Genomic DNA, 6000 nt, shown 5'->3' with positions numbered 1-6000 from the left:
GTATTTTGACTAAGTCTTCTTCTTTTCAAAACGACTGAGTTTTAAATTGTTAAACTTTCTCTGTTTTCGTTTTGAAAAATAAATCTGTTCATCTGTAAATGAATAGATTCTTTTTGCCTCTGGTGCCATGTCATGCTTAAACGTTTTTCAGTTTTATCTCAGCACCAGAATGGTTGACTAAGTCTCCTCACTTAACAGATTCTCTAACTGCTTTTGAAAATAAATCTGTTCTTTTTATTTTCAATCTGTTCATTTTATAACAGCTTTAACTGTTTTTCAAAATTCTGTTAGAAGCTGGTTGTCTATAAAATGCAAACTTGTTTCTGAGTTAAATAACGATTCAAACAGTTTATACATTTGCAAAAAACAAGTTTTAACAGCAGAGAGTTAAGTGTTTTCAAGGATTAACATTTGTTCTTCAAAGATTTCAAAAATCACAAAGTGCTTGTTCTTGGTTTGGTTCCAAAAGCTTGGTGTGAGGTGCAGCTACTGTTCTAGCAATCTTGCCTACTGGTTTAAGGCTGATCTTTGTTACCTCAATCAGGTGTAGTCGTTTCATTTCTTATTACTTGTAAAAGTTTGGTTGAATCCTCTTCTTGATAGGTGTTCTTGGAGAGTGGATGTGTGTGTATGAGTGCTGAAATAGGTTTTTTCAGCAAGAGTACCTAAGTTCTTGTAGGTTTCAAGAACAGTGGGAAGTGTACTTGATTGTACTGTGTGTTAGTGAATTCCACCTGTTGTTGGTGAAGACTGGATGTAGCTCAGGTTGAGTGAATCAGTATAATTGTTTGTGTTCATTCTCTCCCTCACTCTACAATTTCGTTTCTGCATAATTGATAAAACAGCAAAGAAATAAATCTGTTCAATTGTAAATAAATCTGTTCTTTCTGGGCACTGTGCATACTATTCTTGATTTCTGAAAAAGCTGTTGTAATCTGATAAGAACATACATAATCTGCTAAAACCATTGGAACAGATTGACTGTGATAGGCTGATCAAGAAACTGTCAATATCATTAATTGAACCTTAGACAATTGCTTAAAATTGAAGCTTGCTGTTTTGTGATTAAGTGTTCTTAATTTCTGGAAAATTGCTTAACATCAAGAAGAACATTCATAGTCTGTTAAAAGCCACTGAAACAGCTTGTTTGCAAAGATCACTCAATTAATTAGCATGCTATCAATTGAACCTTAATCACTTGCTTGAAATTGAAGCTTGCAGTTTCTGTGTTTCACTGTTTTTCAAATCTGATATTTGAGTGTGTGCTGCTGGAAATTCTCACTGCATAATCTTGTGATTAATCTTGCTGAATTAAAAGCTTTTCAAACAAAAACAGTGCTGAAATAAATCTGTTCATTCTTACATAAATCGATTTATTTTCTGTAAAACTGGGTTAAACACTGTTTCTGCGAAGAAGTTTTAAAAGGTCAATTCACCCCCCCTCTTGAACTTTGGCACTATTAAACCCAACAATTGGTATCAAGAGCTGGGACTTGTAGTTTAATCAAGTTGTTTGTAAAAATGTCTGAGTTTAATGTGCTTTTTGCTGAGGGTTCTGCTGTAAATAGACCACCTATGTTTAATGGATTGAATTATGCATTTTGGAAAGTTACAATGAGAATTTTTATGGAATCCATTGATGCATTAATTTGGGAAGCTGTGGTCAATGGACCTTATGTGCCAATGCAGATTGTCAAAGATGAACAAGTTGAAAAACCAAGATCAGAGTGGAATGATACTGAAAGGAGAAAAGCTCAACATGATTTGGTGGCCAAGAATATCATAACTTCTGCATTGACAATGGACGAGTTCTTCAGAATATCTCAATGTAAGTCAGCAAAGGAGATGTGGGAAGTCTTAGAAGTGACTCATGAAGGGACTGAGGATGTAAAAAGGTCAAGGAAACATGCACTCATCCAAGAATATGAGCTGTTCAGAATGCAACCCGAGGAGAGCATTGCTGATGTGCAGAAGAGATTCACCCACATTGTGAATCACCTCACTGGCTTGGGAAAAGAATTTGACAGAGAGGAGCTCAACACAAAGATATTGAAGTGCCTCGACAGAAGCTGGCAACCAAAGGTGACAGCTATCTCTGAAAGCCGTGATCTGTCAAAATTGGAAACTGCTGCTTTGTTTGGAAAGCTGATGGAGCACGAGCTAGAGCTTAAAAGACTTAAAGAGCAGGAAACAACAGAAAGAAAACCCAAAGGTCTTGCACTGAAAGCAACTGAATTGGATGAGATCAAGGAAGAAAAAGAAGATGCTGAAGATGATGACACAATCAGCCTTCTTACAAAAAGATTCAGCAAATTCCTGAGGAAGAAAAGCAAAAACAGAAACCAACAGAAAAGAAGGTATCCTAAACCCAATGATTTAAATTCCTCTAAATATACTTGCTTTGGATGTGGCAAAACAGGGCATATCAAAACAGATTGTCCAGACAATCAAACAAGGGACAAATCTGCCAGCAAGAAATTTGAAAGGAACAAAGGAAGAAGAGCCTACATCTCATGGGAGGAAAATGAAGTATCCTCAACTAGCAGCTCTTCAACAGAAGAAGAGGAGAACAATCTGTGTTTCATGATGAAGGATGAGGAGTCAAGCTCTGAATCAGTAAGTAATTTTTCTGCTGATTCTGATAACTATGATGATTTGCTTGCTGCCTTCAAGGAAACACATGAGGAAGCCAATAGGCTAGCTGTAATATGCAATAAGCTGCAAAAGGTAAATAATGTGCTTGCACCTAAAGTAAAAACACTTGAGGAAGAATTGCATAAGGCCAAAACAGATTTGGTAAGCCTTGAACTGACTTGCTTGCATGCCTCTATTAAAAACTGTGAAAACTGCAAAAGATTGGAAAAACAAGTGGAATATTTGCTGAAAACCCTTTCCAATTTCACCAAGGGAAGAGAAAACCTTGAGTCTCTCCTTGGATCACAGAATGCTGTTTTCAATAAGAATGGACTTGGTTATACCCCTGGAAATACAACCAATGTCAAAAAGCTTTCAAGTTTTTTTGTTCCAGCAAAATCAGTTTTTTCAGCTTTTAACAGTGGCAAAAAGGCATCTCATGTAACCTGTTTTTACTGCATGAAATCTGGTCATACATCTAGGTCTTGCATTGCTAGAAGACATCTTGTGCCTAAGAACTTAGCTAAATGGCTACCAAAGAGAAGGTGTTAATCTGTGCTGGACCCTATACTGAAAAAGGGTACCATTTGTGAATTTTTTATTCTGTTTTGCAGATTGGAAGCAAGAAGAACCAGTGGTACTTGGACAGTGGCTGTTCCAAGCATATGACTGGAGATCTTACAAAGTTCACCAGCTTAAAGCTCAAAGCAGAAGGACATGTGACCTATGGTGATAATAACCGAGGGAGGATTTTGGGCAGAGGAACTGTTGGAACAGGGAATTCAACAACCATTGAGAATGTGCTGTATGTAGAAGGACTCAAGCATAGTCTTCTCAGCATAAGTCAGCTTTGTGACAAAGGATACAAAGTGAATTTTGAGTCAAGTGGCTGCACAATCTCAAGTAATTCATCTAGTAAGGCATTGTTTACTGGTAAGAGAGTGAATAACATTTACTTGTTGAATATCATGGAAACTAACTCTTCAAATGAGTGCTTGCTGTCCAGAAGTGATGAGTCTTGGTTGTGGCACAGGAGGTTAGCTCACATACACACAAATCACTTGAATAAATTGAAATCTAAAGATTTAGTTTCTGGTTTACCTAACATTAAATTTCAGGATAACAGGCTTTGTGATGCTTGTGTGAAAGGTAAACAAATCAAATCCTCTTTCAAGTTAAAGGATATTGTCTCTACAAAAAATCCATTGGATGTGTTGCATATGGACTTATTTGGTCCATCTAGAGTTGCTAGCTTGGCTGGAAATTTGCATGCTTTAGTTGTTGTGGATGATTACTCTAGATTTACATGGACTTTATTTCTTGCACATAAACATGATGCTTATTATGCTTTTAAGAGATTAGCAAAAATTCTGCAAAATGAAAATGGTTGCTGCATTAAATCAATTCGAAGTGATCATGGGGGAGAGTTTCAAAATGCTAAGTTTGAGAGGTTCTGTGAGAAGCATGGGATAGCCCATACCTTTTCAGCCCCTAGGACACCCCAACAAAATGGTGTAGTTGAAAGGAAAAATAGATCACTAGAGGAACTTGCTAGAACTATGTTAAATGAATCTAAGCTTCCTAAGTATTTTTGGGCTGATGCTGTTTATACTGCAGGTTATGTCTTAAATAGGACCTTAATAAGACCAATTCTTAAGAAAACCCCATATGAATTGTATAAGGGCAGAAAACCTAGTGTAAGCCACCTTAGAGTATTTGGGTGTAAATGTTTTGTATTGAATAATGGCAAAGAAAATCTTGGTAAGTTTGATGCTAAATCTGATGAAGGTGTGCACATTGGTTATGCTTTGAATGGTCATGCATATAGAGTCTTCAATAAAAGGCTGCTTATAGTAGAAGAATCAATGCATGTTGTTTTTGATGAAACTGATCATAGCCTATCTAAAACTGCTGATGAACCTGACAGTAATGAATTTAAATCTGTTTTAAATCAAAATGAATCGATTCATTTTGATACTGCTGATACACATACTGTACAAGAATCTACTGCAGCTGCAGGTTTGCCAAAAGAGTGGAAAACCCCAAGAGACTTAACCCTTGATAATGTCATTGGGAACATTGAGAAAGGAGTGTCAACTAGAAAATCCTTGAACAATTTCTGTGAAGCAATGGCTTTTGTATCTCAAGTTGAACCCAAGAATTTGAAGGAAGCTCTCAAGGACAGTAACTGGATTTTAGCTATGCAAGAGGAACTGAATCAGTTTGCTCTTAATGAGGTCTGGACTCTTGTTCCTAGAATACCTGAGATGAATGTTATTGGAACAAAATGGGTATTTAGAAACAAAATGGATGAGCATGGAGTGATCACCAGAAACAAGGCTAGGCTTGTAGCTAAAGGGTACAATCAAGAAGAAGGAATAGACTATGATGAGACATATGCACCAGTGGCTCGGTTAGAAGCTGTTAGACTGCTGCTTGCTTTTTCATGCATCAAAGGGTTCAAGCTATTCCAAATGGACGTGAAGAGTGCCTTTCTAAATGGCTATATAAATGAAGAAGTATTTGTTTCACAACCACCAGGTTTTGAAGACCATCAACATCCAGAATATGTGTTCAAACTCCAAAAGGCTCTCTATGGACTCAAGCAAGCTCCTAGGCAATGGTATGAGAGGCTAAGTGATTTTCTCACCTCTCAAGGCTATGACAGAGGCACATCAGATAAGACCTTATTCATTAAGAAGAAAGGAGATGACTCAATTCTAGTCCAAGTATATGTGGATGACATCATTTTTGGATCAAACAATGGAGAATTGTGTGAAGCTTTCGTGAAAGTCATGAAGAGTGAGTTTGAAATGTCAATGATGGGTGAGTTGAACTATTTTCTAGGCTTGCAGGTCAAACAACTTAAGGATGGCATTTTCCTAAGTCAAGCCAAGTATTGCAAAGATCTGCTGAAGAAATTTGAAATGGACAAGTGTAAACCAATCAGCACACCCTTCTCAACAAGCTGTCATTTGGATCATGATGAAGCTGGAATTTCTGTTGATGAAACCAAATACAGAGGACTCATAGGATCACTGCTGTATCTTACTGCCAGCAGGCCAGATATAATGTTTGCAGTGTGCATGTGTGCAAGGTTTCAGTCTGCTCCTAAAGAATCACACTACAATGCTGTCAAAAGGATTTTGAAGTATTTGCAAGGAACTAAAGAAGTTGGCTTGTGGTATCCAGGTAACATTTCATTAAGCTTAACTGGGTATTCTGATTCAGATTTTGCAGGTTGCAAAATTGATAGGAAGAGCACAAGTGGAACCTGTCATTTGCTTGGATCAAGCTTGATCTCATGGCAATGCAAAAAGCAGGCTTGTGTAGCTCTTTCCACTGCTGAAGCAGAATACATTGCAG

This window comes from Phaseolus vulgaris, chromosome 2 (assembly GCF_000499845.2).
Source record: "Phaseolus vulgaris cultivar G19833 chromosome 2, P. vulgaris v2.0, whole genome shotgun sequence".
In the NCBI taxonomy this organism is placed as follows: domain Eukaryota; kingdom Viridiplantae; phylum Streptophyta; class Magnoliopsida; order Fabales; family Fabaceae; genus Phaseolus; species Phaseolus vulgaris.
Note: the sequence above shows the minus strand (reverse complement) of the source record.